The sequence below is a fragment of the Thunnus maccoyii genome, chromosome 12, assembly GCF_910596095.1.
Source record: "Thunnus maccoyii chromosome 12, fThuMac1.1, whole genome shotgun sequence".
In the NCBI taxonomy this organism is placed as follows: domain Eukaryota; kingdom Metazoa; phylum Chordata; class Actinopteri; order Scombriformes; family Scombridae; genus Thunnus; species Thunnus maccoyii.
In genome coordinates this window covers 15,587,753-15,603,717 of record NC_056544.1, presented here as the reverse complement: position 1 = coordinate 15,603,717, position 15,965 = coordinate 15,587,753, and the positions used below count along the sequence as shown (strand labels likewise).

Here is a 15,965-nt window from a genome sequence, read left to right as displayed (position 1 = left end):
CGCAACGCCGTCCCTTTTCCCCCCCCCTGCCTGGCGCGGCGCGAGCCCCATGCGTCACCAAACGTTCCTGCTGATTGTGGGTAATGTAGTTCACTTCAACTTGCTCAACAAAGCAGTTTGTAAAGAAATATACACTCACTGAGCACTTTATTAGGAATACTTGTACAATCTTTTAATTAATATACAATATAAATAAAGTATCTATCTATCTATCTATCTATCTATCTATCCATCTATCCATCTATCTATCTATCTATCTATCTATGTGTGTGTGTGTGTGTCTAGGTCATTCACTGTCCCTCAGGTTATGGCATGTTGATACATTTTGGGCAATAATATATGCCCTGTCTCCTTCTCCTAGTAGTATTTTTAATTTTGAGAAGTCATAAAGCTCTTTGAAATATGAAATTACAGAGTTGAACTTTATAAGTAAATGTTCCTTATTTCATTTAATGTTTTACATTGCAGGAGGAAGTGCATCTGTCTCAACCTCACCTGTCAAACAGTGATCTTTTTCTTTGGGTTGCCATGATTTTTTGTGTCATCCTTTTTCGATTGCCAGTTTGTGGTCACTGGGCTTGTACTTGGTTAGGATCTGTCTCTGCTTTCTATCTCTAACAGTAGAGATACATTCTACTAATTCATAATCTCTTTTTAGGGTCAGATAACATTCTAATCTACTTTGGCTTTTTCCAATGTTCAGAATAGGTTTCTTTACATTACATTATAATTTGGTTTACTCGACTGGTGTTTGGAAAGCAGTGTTGGTGTGACACTATCTATCTATCAATCTATAAAAAAACAAAACAAAACATTGCCTATACAGTCAAGAAGCTACTTTCTGTATTTATTATGCGTGTTAAAGTGAAACTCTTCCAACATATTTAGATACATTTGTTTCAACTTCAGTAAAGTGTCAGCCACTCGTAGTTTCCTGTCCCATAACCCCCTGCTTCCACTTCTCCAAGGCATTGGGGGCGAGCTTTTCAGTTTTAAAAAAAAAACCTTTTCAGAGATTTTCTTCCCCAAGTACCCCTGACTGCAGTGTGCAGTTATTATAAAGTGGTATCAGCACTCGAGAGTTGTAACAGTTTTTGCTCCATGCTGTACATCTCTCAAACTTTGATACAAGCTACTCATATTGTTGCAGTGAACAACAGAACATAATTGCTCTTCTACTACTTCTGCTTCAAAACTCGATAGACTTGTGATGAATGTTATGTTATGTTCTGGTTATACTGTGTCATTGATCTGGGACTCATTCCTGGCTACTTTTCATTGTCTCATTTTTCTGAAACACATATTCAACATTGAAAATCATTACTGATCATATTATTCATTGTTTCACTGTTCATTTTTATTCTATTTTATATATTTCTATTTTATGATAGCTATTTGCTAGATTCATTTTCTACTCAATTGTTAGATTACCCTTTATTATATTTTATTCATGTAATTGTTAGACTTGTTCTGGAGCTAGGCACCTAAGAATTTCACTGTATGTACTGTATATGACTGTTTATATGACAATAAGATTTGATTTGATTTGACTGACTCAAAGGCATCACCTGGTGGTGGATGCTATGCAGCACATTCACAAACATCACAACTGCATGAAGTACTAAATTATGAACACTGCAGCCTATAAAACATATTACACCAGTGCATTTGGATTATAAACATTGCCTGCATATAAAGAAATAAGAATGCAATTGAAAATTGACATGTTAATTGGTACATTTTTTCAATAAAAGAACAATTGTTTAATGTAATTCTTATTTCCACCTTGCCAACCTCATCTGCAGCCTTTTGAAATAAGCCTGTAATTTTTTTGCTTCCAGTGCATTATTTATTTTATGAAATATGGGTCATCTGTTAATATTGGTAAATTCTATTACTTTGTAATTATATTTCATTGAACATATATATATATAGTTACTACCTATCCTGATTAAAATGCTGTTTATTTTCCTCATGAGAATGGAGACAGACTCTTTCATATAGACACACTGACAAGCTGAATGTGCTTTGTACATGTCTTCTACTTCATCCCAAAATATATATGTGGGGGTGGTGGTAAGTTTTTAAACACTGATTGAAGGCTATACCACTCATCTAATGACACTATGACAACTCCTACTTGTAGGACAACTCCCTCTTCAGACCTAGGTGAGTGAATGACATGTTATATACATTCAATATAAAAATATATTCAGGTCAGTCTGGCTACAGTGAAACAAGTGATTTAGTAAGGATGCAATTGAGGAGTTTTTCTTACAATCTTCAAGACACGGCATGGAAAAGTTCTGCAGGAGAACTAGGCACCACCATCGCCTAATTTGCTGCATGTTTTCCTTTGAAAAAGAAATCATGCAATCAGATGTGTATCCCAAAAAACCTTCTATCCACTCGTGATGAGATAATTTCATAATTTATACGTACCTCAGTGAAATCACATTGTGCTTCTATTACCATATACAGAGCGTACTTTAAGTTAAGAAATAGTTGGTTGTTCAGTTTATGATAGTTGTAATAACAACAACAAAATATTCCCCCCATCAATATATTTGAGTATGTAGAAGATGTGCCCCCAAGAAGTCACAGCTTGTCACATCAGTGTCCAGCTGTGCAGGACTTTGATGTATGAATTGTGTATGTAGTGAAAAAACTGTAGGAAATAGGTCCCAAAAAGTATCAAGAATAATAAACAAGAATGCTTTGCATGCTACAAGCACAGAAATAATAATAATCAGTTTTCATATGTTATAACAGAAAAAAGGACTTATGTAATATACTGTATACTGAATAGCCAGCATCGTACCATCAAAACAAACACCCCACAGTTGTTTGAGAAACCTTGCTTTGGTTGGCTCTGTGGTGTCAACAATGTACAATTTTCAACAATGGATTGACAATCAAAAAATACAGTTCAGTGGAATCATTTAAAGAAATATCTAACCTGAACATCATCTACACCAAAAGTCCTCCAAGATCTAGGGTACAAGATCTGACCAATGTTTCTGTGAACACCAAGTATGTGAAAGTAAAGAAAAAGTACAATTCAACAGCTTTTCATACTCCAAAATGTATAACAGCTTTCAACACAATTGGAACTGAAGCTTCTTGAAGGTTATGACAAACTGCCAAAAATGAGCTAATGAGATGCAGCAGTGAAACAACAAGTGTTTGAAACAGCTGTTCTGTCTTTTGAAACAGTCAATAAAATTCAGTAAATAGCAAAGCTGCCTGTTTCATTACTTTATATTCATGTTATAAAATGTACAAATGTCAGTTAGATGGTAATCTGTATGAAAAATACAGAAAAAGAAAAAAAACAGTTATAATAATCATTCACTTATAGTGATCAATTTGATCTGGATGGACATCATCGCTATAAGTGGTTTCCACTACACATGGGGATTGAACCCACAACTTCAGAGTCACCATGAAGCAGTGTTACCTGCTGGGCCACTGGATCTTTGTCATTGAGTGTCTTTCTCTCACAGTTTTCAGTCTTTCCTCTTGATGTTGGACTTCAAAACTCGCCAAGGATTGAACCCACAACCTCAAAACTCTCAGACAAGTCTTCTAACAGCCTGAACCAGTAAAGACATTTTCTCAAAAGTTTCTTAGAGCTTTTCAGTCTTTACTTTTGGGTTTCAGACTAAAATAAATCTGCTGACTGAGGATTGAACATGGTACCCTCATATTTGAGAACACCAATCCTACTCTATTAGCCACTGGAACTCTTTGTTACTGGGACTGTTTCTCTCACAGCTTTCAGTCTTTTCTCTTGATTTAGCACTTCAAAAGTCACAGAGGATGAAACCCACAACCTCAAAACATCTGAACAGCATTCTAACAGCCTGTACCACCTGGACAGACTTGTTTCTTAAAAGCTTTTAAGTATTTTCTCTTCATGTCTGACATTCAAAATCAGCTATCTGAAAGGTAGAAAGCTCCTTGTTCAACAAAACAACAAAATGTTTCAAGGACAAGAATGAGTAATCTGTTATTATTGAATTCATTATCTGTTAGACAGCTGTGAGACAGTTTTCATTGGAAATAGTCTCATTTGGTGGATCAAACCAGTGATCTATTGGCAACAAGCCTCCTCTCTAAACATTAGGCCAGTCCAACTGTTCACCCCTGCAAAAATGCACTTCATGTCTTTTTCACTACACTGTAAAAATCAAAAAGCAGTAGACTTAGTGTGATCAGTTAAAAGCAGGAGAAATAACCATATAATAAATAATAATAAACTAGGAGGATAAAGAGTCAAACATCTTCATTTTTTAGATTGTATCCACTAGTTGAAATCATTTATGGAGCATTTACCTTTGTTCATGTTTTTATAATGTATCCCCTGTTTGTAACTTTTTATAGTGGAGTCCTGGCAAGTCAGTTTTATATTTTATCCTCAGCTGTATTTTACAGCTACTACATAATACAGTAAATGTGTCATAATGTCAGTCTAATTATCAGTATTACTGTCAGTGCTGCATATGAAGAGTTGTAGTTACTGACAGTGACCACTGGAGGTCAGTGATCATGAGAGTTTCTATGTGAGTCACTTTAACAGTCAAGTTACATCCAGATCAATATGAAGCATCAATGTTTGTATTGAAAACATCGCAGTTGGTATTAGTCAGTGGAGGCTGGTCCATAGAGGCAGAGGAGGTTGCTCCTCCTCTATTTTTTGAGAGGCAAGAGGGAGATCAAAATATAAAAAAGAATATTTGGTTGAAATAAACCATTACTAAATCTCAGTATTATTCATAAAATATTTTTTCTCTCTTCTTTGGAAAAAATCCGTTATTGAAATTCTAGTTAAAATGCTTCAACAGCGACACCTGCAGGGCAGGAGGAGAGAGTGCAGCGTGTGTGAAGCACTGACGTATAATAAGAGCTGGATAGGGCACCGCTGCTCAGCCTTGCAGCCAATTTTTCCCAGTGGCCACTCACGGTATTGCAGCAAAAATCCCCCTGCAGCCCAAAAAGGATTTTCTCCATAGACCACCATTGTAACAGACGTCTGTAAAACTGTTGACAGGACATTTATGACTATTTCTATTATGAATTTTTGATTTATGGAGGTTTTATATTTGTAAAACTTTCCTCAAGCTGAGAAAAGTAATTTAAAAATCTGTGACGTTATCACAATGTAAAGTCTATGGGCCGAGCAGGAACTCACAGGCAGAGCCAGCGGGGGAAACACTACTGCTCATATTCAGTGGGCCGCACAACGTGGACGCAAACCTGTAAGCTAGAAACTTTTTTTGGCGTATGCTCCAGGCGAGTAATTCCTATAGGACCGAAAGGGTGCCATTTTTAGTCCGGTATCCAGCTCTTACTATACATCCATGGTGTGGAGTGGTGGTGGGGGAGAGTGAAGGGGAGTGGGGGACAGAGGAGGACGGGCTCCTGCTGTCCTCTGCACGGTGGGCTCTCTTACATCAATTTAATGTACTTCTTTTTTTTTTCATGCTAATCTATGATTGGCCAAGACACATAAAATGACGCTCCAAGGGAGGACATCCTCTCTAACCAATCAACAACCAGAATACAATATTGACATTGCATCGGTCCAATGATAGTTTCCAGATTTTATCTTCAATTCTCTCCACTGTAAGGCAGTAGATGAAGTAGATAACGTGCAGTAGATAGCTCCTTGTATTAGCCAACGCAACAGCCTGGAGGACTCTTTATACATCCATGGAAAGACTGTTAAGGACTGTTGTTAAGCTAACAGGAGAGTGGATTTGGACTGTGCGGTGCAGCAGCAGCAGGACGCCACCGGGGAGGCTGGAGAGAGAAGCAACCAGAGAAACAACCAGGAGAGTTAGCTTGTTTGTCATTGTTGCTAATGGTATCAGACTGGTTAACCAGCAGCCACAACGTTCTGTTAACTAACAAACAAGATGACCAACAGCTATAAATGGACGCTATGACATGAATACTTCATCTCCATGAAAGAAGAAGACGTCAGATAACGTGAGTCAGATACAGCTTCTCTCTCTCTGTCTCTTTGGTCGCTAATTTCATCTCTGATGGTTAAATGTTTCTGTGGCTGATGTGTGAATTTATCTCTTTAACAAGAATGCAGCAGAGATCATATAATGTGCTGTGGGTAGTTTGCTTGTTGAAGTTACAGTGAGCTGTCTGGACTCACTCATTCATTTGGAATTGATCCTGTTTTAATTGACGATGACGATGTGTGATTAGTGAATGAGTGTGCAGGAGGTCTGGCTGCTGGCTTGTGAGAATTTCTTCAGTTCGTTTTTAAGCTGAATCTATATTGAGTAATACGCTTAAAGTAACTAGAATAATAAGTGTTAACATGTCAACTTTGTAGACTATATTTTGAAGGTCGTGCATATAAATAAGAGTGTGTAAGTCATGTATTTGATACATGCATTAATACTATCTGATGTGTACCTACACTTTTAGATCTGTGAATGTTTTTAGTGTTCAATCTTTCTTGTATTCAGCACTGATCTGTACCTGTATCAGATTATAAGCTTTGTGATACTTTATATATTCCCATATACTAAGAAAATACATAGGAAACACGTGTAAATCATGTGATATGTTGTCTGTTTCTGATGAGAACATAAATCTGTTGTAACAATAGAACAATACTATAAATTTGAATTTCGCTTTGTTGATAAAACGACACATTCTGAACCACTCCACCGCTAAAATGAGCACTTCTTTGTTTAGAAAAAATATGTATATGCTATGTCTTCACCACTCAGGGGTTTTTGTGTTTGAAAGCAAATTGCTTTATTGGCATATAAAATTGCCCCCCACCCCTCCCTCCGATTTCATCAGGTAGAGACAATGATATAGTATGATGCAGTTTGTTGTAAAATTCCATGTTGGTTTTCCTCCTGTCCTCCCAATTTTTTGAGTCACCTGCCGCTACTGGTATCAGTGTGGTTAACAGCAGTCATTAGTACAATTCTAATGACAATATTCAAGTATTTTTATCATTGAAAAACACTTAATGTAATCTGTGTTCATTAAACTGACAGCATGCAGTTTATCTTTTCACCACCAGAAGACGCCAAAGCTTCATCAATGAAGAGTAATATGCCACATTTAATGCAGAAATTAGCTAAATTATAACTGTACTGATCATCAATAATTATCCTTTAGAATAATTATATATTATAACTTGTCCAGTTATAATATCCAAGACAAACCAGCAGTAAGTGAGTTACATGTAATAATAATAAAGCTAAAGATGTGTTTAGGCTCCAATGCAATCCAATACAACAGCTCTGCCATAAATTCTACTTTATGAAGTTTATACATTTTCAGTTTTTATTGACATTGTCAGAAAGGTGATAATTCTACTTTATGTTTATTACTGAGGTGGTAGTGGGTGGTGGTGGTGGTGTACTGGAGTGCACTATATTGAAAAGTGTTCATAATATTTTGTTATATTAACATATTAGAGGGCCAGTGTGTGTGTGTGTGTATATATGTATATGTCAACAACAAATACACGTGAGGAAAACTGTCACTAAAAACTCACTTGCTCTGACGATGTGACCTCCCCAGCCTGCTGTCTAAATCCATTTGCAGATTAGATGATCTTAATATCAAACAGCTCTGACGCTGCTCCTCTTTTGCAACTCTCAATTCACCTTCTGAGAAAATGGGGTTTTATTAGATTTGCTTAGAAAATAATGAACATACTTGACAAGCTTTGAACTTGTTAAGTATGTTGACACGTCAAGTATTGTAACACACACAATACTGACCCCTAAACAGGGTTGGGTATCCTTTGAATTTTATCGATTCCAAATCTGCTTATCGATTCCGGTACTTATTAATTCCCAGTTTCAATTCCAATGTGGTAAAATAAATACATTTTAAAAGAAAGGGGTCGAGATCAAATGTTCAAATTTTAAGCTTTTACTTTAAATTGAATTGTTTCATTAAAATGAGTAAATTCAAACTTTTAACTGAACATTTTGCTTTTGTTTTGAGTACTTTCTGACTCTCAATGACACGTGCAATCATTGTAAAGGCCAATTAATACAGCGTGATAACTTTCCAGAATAGTACAAATCAGTCTGTGATTGTTACAAACGGTTGATCAGTGTTTTTCTCATCAATAATCTGTTACTCCAACTGGTCCAGTCTGTTACTCCAACTGGACCTGCTGGAATATTTCATTATGTCACCAGCACTTAAAACACGACCACACCAACATCTCCTTGTATTGTTTTCAACAGCGCTGTTTTCAGTCTGAATGCAGCTAAGGAGTTGTATGTTGCTGCATGGCTTTTTTTTAGGTGTTTCTGTTCAAGTTTAGTTTACTTTGGTTTCAACAGGAATTACCCATTTAACCTCACACGTCCCTCTTTCTGTATTTCTGTTCAATTTTAGTTTCACTTAATCTGACAGTCGTGGCACAGATAGATTTCTACATTCAGACATCCACCCGAAGGTAATGTAACCACTTTTAAATGATTTCTCGTTACTTCTGGCTGTTGTTAGCTTAGTTACAGCACATAACTGCAGTTGTTTGTTAGCCAGAATTCCAGCGTTAACTGTTCAGGACGACGGAGTAACTACCACCATCAAATATGTCCGCCATTTTGTGTCAGTATTTCAGGAGTTTCTGTGTGTGGAGTAGCAGCTGAAGTGATTTGATCCTCAGTATGTGAACACAGTGTTATTAATACTGTGTCCCACCACTGGTTTATGACTGTCGGCAGGTTATCCTGCCTGAATCAGCCTGTGGAGGAGGTAGAGATGAGCCGCTGCTCACCCCACTGTCTGAGACACTTAGTACGGCCCCGCTCGGCCGAACAACCGCCGGAGAACTCTGTCTGACTTTCCTGTGTCTGTAGGTGACTATATACCTGTTTATATAACTACAGGACTGATGTAGAGACAGCAGGGGGGCAGGGCGATTGGAGCAAATGCACCTCATTAGTTAAGTAGGGGGAGCAAAGTTATGTTTTTTCTACCCCACTTTTTGTCTTTTTAAAATGTAAGTTATCATCATAGAGTCCCCCCTTCCCCCCTTTGAGTTGGTTCAGTCCAACCCGTTGATCGGAGCACATTGACAGACTGACAGAGCGGAGTGTATCCTCTCAGCGCTGAAGTGTCCGAATTAACAGTCAAATGTCCAGTGGTGGAAACTGACTCATTTAGACTTCTACAGACTGCTTTAGTTTCAGGTTTAGGGTTAGGGTTTAGGATTATTTATCTTTCCAGGTTTGCTCCCTCATTTTAAAATATAACCAGGCACCCATGGTGAGTAGCTTAAGTTATTCTATTAAATAAAGAAATAAAGACAGCACTCATCTTATTGACACTCTTCCAACATGAACGAGTGTCGCTTCTTTATGGAAATGTCTCATCAAATGTGTTTGGAAATTTGGATCCATCTGCTTTTGTAACTTGTAGTACATTCACTCCAGTTCTGTACTGAAGTACAATCTTAAAGTAGCCTACTTGTACTTCTATTTACTACTTTATATTTATACTCCACTACATTACAGAGGGAGATATTTTACTTTGTACTCCACTACATTTTTTTCCACAGCTATGATTAAGATTTTATATAAAAATAAATTATCTGTCTATAAAATATGAGTAAAATAAGATATGATAGACTTTGTTGCCCCAGTGGGATATTTACCTCAGACATCAGTGTCTTCAGTATAACATCACAGCAACAGCAACAACAATAAAAATAGATACATCCATCAATTGCACATACCCATCTATATTATAAAAGTGCACATATAGAGTAACACTCAGTTATAGATTAAACTACCCAAAAGTACACTCACTGAGCACTTTATTAGGAACGCCTGTGCAATCTAATGCAATCCAATACAACAGCTCTGCCATAAATTAATTAATGAAGCTTCCTCTCAGGTTCAGTCAGTGTGAGTCAGTGAAAGTAAATCCTCCTCCATGCATCATGTGTGCTGCTCTTCACTTCACGGCAGCTTTGTGAAGCCATATAGTAGACTGATAGTAGAAGTACAGCAGCTGATGGCAGCTTTCTCTGCCTGACGCTCTGTCTGGTTGCATTCACACTGATATATTTAACAGAAAATAACAGTCAAACACAGGAGGAGCAGCTGCTATTTACGATTTCACAGGAGAAATGACGTAAAGGATGATTTGTGTTTCCTCTCCAGATGAAGGTAGAGAGTGTGTGTGGCTGATGTGGATGTTACTTCAGCAGCATGAATCAGTGTGAGGACAGAGATAAGGGAGTCCCTCCCTGTATAAGCTCTCTGTGTGGGGAATATGACTGCCAGACAAAAGCTCAGAGGTGAGATGAGAGTCTCTGACTCTGACTCTGAATGACACCATCATTATTCACACTCAAAGCTGTGTGTGTGTTTTGTTGAAGAACAAGGAGGCAGCACAGACCACACTCTGTTGGACCTAGACCTGAACCTGACTGTGAACCTGGATCTGGACCTGAACATGAACCTGAACCCAGCTGTGTGTCCTTAAAGAGTGACTAGTCAAAGGACAATGTTATTAATTTTAAACAAAGACAGTCATCTGATAAAATGTGAGTTGTTCTCAGTATTAAAATTGGGACAATATTAACTAAAATCTCAATCAGGATAAACAGTTGTCAGTTGAATTATTTGAAAATGACGGCAGTAAGGAAAAAATATTTAAAATAGTAAAAGCAATAGTAATACTGTATATAAAATAATATAAACAACAAGAGTATAAAACATTTGAATGTATGTGGGCTATGTAAAGTGCTGTGTGCATGTGTTGTTTCTATTGAATTCGACACGTTTTATAGAAGAATTCTGCTGAATATGTGAGCTTTAATGAAATGATAAGTGATGTTTTCCTACCAGAATCCATCAGAGACCAGACTCTGCTGAACCTGGACCTGAACCTGAACCTGGACCTGAACATGAATCTGTACAATCATCTGATAAAATGTGAGTTCTTAGTATTTAAAATGGGACGATATGAGCTAAAATCTTGGATCATTTATTGATATTTCTTATATGAGTATGAGTGAATGCAGCTCTGAAATAAGTTTTAAAAACACACATTTACTGGCTGAACGTCTCACATGGAGGCTCCAATACTGACAGAAGCACCAAGTAAACATATAGATGAGACCATATTTTACGCATGGTCTCTCTGTAATAACAAAGTAGCATTACTTTGTGATTGCAGCACACTTTCATGCACACCCCGAATGACAGGCACACAGAAAGGACTGGTAAAAAGGGATATGTTTTGATGGTCCACCAGCCCAAAAACGTATTTTTTCACAGTTCACCGGCTCACCGGGATTTGTCCCAGTATGCCTGTACACCAGTGGCTGTAACCTAATGTTGCGGCTGTAAAACGATGGATAAATTGTTTTGAGCCTCACATGACCCCCACAAAATGACTCGTTTCACTATCAGAATTTGATCCATTTTGTCCTATAACATTTGGAAAGTCTAGAAGAGCTGCATGATTAACGGCCAAACAGCCAGAGTGGGAATGTTGCACCCGACATTAGATTTAAAAACTCTGTATACTGTAAATTACAGAGCAATTTATCTGGCGGTGATAGGCTTAATCAGCATTGCACGAACTGTGTTCATATTTGCATTCGTTGACTCCACGGGCAGAAGAAGAAGCAGTAACAATGTTGTTTATAAGGTATTTTTATATATTTCTTGAGAACCACTCATCCAAACAACTTCACACTCGCACTTCCTTGAGTCTTCAGCAATACACCTGCCAAGTGTGAAGTAGATCGGATAAATGGTTCTTGGGGTATGCGAAGGACACACACATACATAAAGACAGACAGACAGACAGACAGAGAGATTCCTTGTTTTATATAGAGATGACAGAGAGAGTAAAGTATCGAAAAAAGTTACCATTGGTTACCATTACCAAATTCCAGGTACTGGTATTGGTTCAAATGTGAACAGAACCCGACCCTACTGTTCACATCCAAATATCACTTGATGGACCTTTAGCTTGTGTTTTTCTCCGTGTGGACAGACATAATGTGAGCTCATTCTTCATGATTCCTCCACAGAGTGGACAAGGAGAGCTCAGAGGTTCCCAGTGGTCAGTCTGCCCAGCAGCATCAAACATACGTGGACTCCATATTTATGGTCTGTACAACTAGTTTTACATCTATTCTGTTCACAATCATCTCCATGCTGCACTTTGTAGACCAGTGGATTGTCAGTCTGTCCAACATGGATCTCATGTTTGCTTCATGATTTTAGTTGAATGTGTCATTCATATAGTATTCTGTTCCAGCTGCTGGAAGAGAACATTGTCACTTTTGTGAAGAATGAGCTGAAGAAGATGCAGAAGATTCCGAGTCCAGATTACCCAGAAACCTTAGATAGTCAGAGGGAGGATGAGGAGATGTTGGATGGTGAGGAGGAAGAACAGAGGAGGAGCAGCAGAGAGGCACATCTGAATTCTGCATTTCTGCACTTCCTGAGGAGAATGAAGCAGGAGGAGCTGGCTGACCGTCTGCAGAACAGTAAGAGAAATTCTATAAATATTTAATATGCTGGATAACATTTACTGATGTCTCAAGAGATGGAGGAAAATATGTTTATATATGCATTCTTTAAATTGTCATATTTTCTTTATTAATTATCAATAACTATTGATCCTATTTCTTGTCTTTCTTAAGTCTAACCTAAAGAATAAGTTCCAGTGCGTGTTTTTAGCTAAAGCAGGAAACCCAACCCTTCTGAATCAGATCTACACAGAGCTCTACATCACAGAGGGAGGGACTGCAGAGGTCAATGATGAACATGAGGTCAGACAGATCGAAACAGCATCCAGGAAACCAATCAGACCAGAAACAATAATCAGACAAGAAGACATCTTTAAAGCCTCACCTGGAAGAGATGAACCAATCAGAACAGTGATGGCAAAGGGAGTGGCTGGCATTGGGAAAACAGTCTTAACCTTAGAAGTTCACTCTGGACTGGGCTGAAGACAAAGCCAACCAGTACATACAGTTCACATTTCCATTCACTTTCAGAGAGCTGAATGTGCTGAAAGAGAAAAAGTACAGCTTCGTGGAACTTGTTCATCACTTCTTTACTGAAACCAAAGAAGCAGGAATCTGCAGGTTTGAAGAGTTCCAGGTTGTGTTCATCTTTGACGGTCTGGATGAGTGTCGACTTCCTCTGGACTTCCACAACAATGAGATCCTGACTGATGTTACTAAGTCCACCTCAGTGGATGTGCTGCTGACAAACCTAATCGGGGGGAACTGCTTCCCTCTGCTCACCTCTGGATAACCACACGACCTGCAGCAGCCAATCAGATCCCTCCTGAGTGTGTCAACATGGTGACAGAGGTCAGAGGGTTCACTGACCCACAGAAGGAGGAGTACTTCAGGAAGAGATTCAGAGATGAGAAGCTAGCTAGCACAATCATCTCCCACATCAAGACATCACGAAGCCTCCAAATCATGTGCCACATCCCAGTCTTCTGTTGGATCACTGCTATAGTTCTGGAGGATGTGTTGAAAAGCAGAGAGGGAGGAGAGCTCCCCAAGACCCTGACTGAGTTGTGCATCCACTTCCTAGTGGTTCAGACAAAACTGAAGAATGTCAAGTATGATGGAGGAGCTGCGACAGATCCACACTGAAATCCAGAGAGCAGGAAGATGATTGAGTCTCTGGGAAAACTGGCTTTTGAGCAGTTGCAGAAAGGCAACCTGATCTTCTATGAATCAGACCTGACAGAGTGTGGCATCGATATCAAAGCAGCCTCAGTATACTCAGGAGTGTTCACACAGATCTTTAAAGAGGAGAGAGGGCTGTACCAAAGCAAGATGTTCTGCTTCGTCCATCTGAGCGTTCAAGAGTTTCTGGCTGCTCTTCATGTCCATCTGACAATCATCAACTCTGGAGTCAAGCTGCTATCAGAAGAACAAACAACATCCCAGAAGTCTGAGACTATAGAAGAATCTGCAAAGACACGTTTCTACCAAAGTGCTGTGGACGAGACCTTAAAGAGTCCAAATGGACACCTGAACTTGTTCCTCCGCTTCCTCCTTGGTGTTTCACTGCAGACCAATCAGACTCTCCTACGAGGTCTGATGAAACAGACAGGAAGTAGCTCACAGACCAATCAGAAAACAGTCAAGTACATCAAGAAGAAGATCAGTGAGAATCTGTCTGCAGAAAGAAGCATCAATCTGTTCCACTGTCTAAATGAACTGAATGATAGTTCTCTAGTGGAGCAGATCCAACAGTACCTGAGATCAGGAAGTCTCTCCACAAATAAACTCCTGCTCAGTGGTCAGCCCTGGTCTTCATCTTACTGTCGTCAGAAAAAGATCTGGATGTGTTTGACTTGAAGAAATACTCTGCTTCAGAGGAGGCTCTTCTGAGGCTTCTGCCAGTGGTCAAAACCTCAAACAAAGCTCTGTAAGTACACAGATGCTTAGATTTATTCATCATTATATAAATACTCTGCTGTCCTTTCCACAGGAGGAAAATATAACTAACCCATTATTTTTCTCATTGTTGTCATTATCTTTCCAGGCTGACTGACTGTAACCTCTCAGAGAGAAGCTGTGCAGCTCTGTCCTCAGTTCTCAGCTCCCAGTCCTCTAGTCTGAGAGAGCTGGATCTGAGTAACAACAATCTGCAGAATTCAGGAGTGAAGCTGCTGTCTGTTGGACTGGAGAGTCCACACTGTACATTGGAACCTCTCAGGTCAGGATTCAGCAACCTGCTCAACAGATAAACATTTAAAATCTGAATGATATTACAGGATAAACATTAAACCTGAGTAGGATTGTCTCTGCTACTATGAATTGTCAAACCACTTTTTACTAAACTTAAGCAGTAGAGAATTACTTTCTGTTGGGACGGGCAGTAGTGAGTTTGGTTATTAGCAATAATTCATAATTATCATAGATAATTATGAATTATGAAATCAAGATATTGTTAATCTTACTCAATAATTCTGGCACCAACTGTTGGATCTGTGAGGAACACAGTTGATTATTTGCAATAATTATCAATTATCAAAGATAATTAACTAATTATAACAATTAATAGAATTATTAATATGAATTAACAAATACGGGGCACCACCCGGAAACTTGGACCAATAACCAAACAAGGTAGTCTCATAAATGGGAGTTCACCCAGAATGTTAATATCCGAGAGATATCAGCATTTGAGGGTGAACAAAGAAGGGTTGAATTCGAGCTCTGACTCCTTCAATCAGCCACTTTTACAATATGTTACACACAATAATGACAAAAGAACTTCTCTTTAAAGATATAACAGTGTTTATTAAACTTAGGAAAATTAACAAAGTTAACAAATACTTCATTCAATAAACAACTATTCTAAAATCTAATTCTACCAAACAAAACACAACAGCTATGTACAGGGTTGAGCACATGCAGGGGAATGCATGTGTGTGTGTGTGTGGCAAGATGGTGAAGGGGCCTGACGTGATGATGTCGTCGGTCTGTGACACGGACGTGACTATGGGAGGAAGTCACGTAGCGTGAGAACCGGATGGCAGAAGTATGGCGGTGTCTTGGTTAGACAGAAGCAAGATGGTGCTGCCTGGTGGTCGGTGTCTTGCACTCACCCAATTCTGTGGAAAACACATGTGTCTGATGGCGGATAAGGAAAGACAAAGCAAAGTTTTGTCCGACGTTATCTGACCATCAGATGTGCAAAAATATGTGTGTATGTATTAGTCAAAAGAGAGGGAAGAAGGAGAGAAGGCGATCGTGAGAGGGAGAGAAGCGGTTCCTTTGTCCACAGAGAGTGCACGTACGGACGGCAGTCTGTGATGCACGTTGTCTGGTTTCTGATCGACAAAGCAACTTACTTTCTCACTCATGATGGCACAAACACAGCAGTAGTCCTGAGCGGGACAAACACAAAACAGTCTAGCGTGGTGAACACAACTAAACAGGCAGCAAA

General features: G+C 38.8%; 1 long non-coding RNA gene across 5 annotated transcripts; it reads left to right on the top strand.

The window, feature by feature from the left end:
• Window positions 1–8,056: 8,056 nt before the first annotated feature.
• LOC121908963 lies at window positions 8,057–12,107 on the top strand. 5 transcript variants are annotated; one of them, XR_006099336.1, is made up of 4 exons: window positions 8,057–8,282; window positions 8,404–10,564; window positions 10,869–10,955; window positions 12,065–12,107. It is a non-coding gene; the product is annotated as an uncharacterized LOC121908963 (long non-coding RNA). The 5 variants fall into 5 exon arrangements; XR_006099335.1 differs by having other exon boundaries at window positions 8,057–8,464; window positions 8,736–10,564; XR_006099337.1 differs by having other exon boundaries at window positions 8,057–8,866; window positions 10,179–10,564.
• Window positions 12,108–15,965: the final 3,858 nt, after the last annotated feature.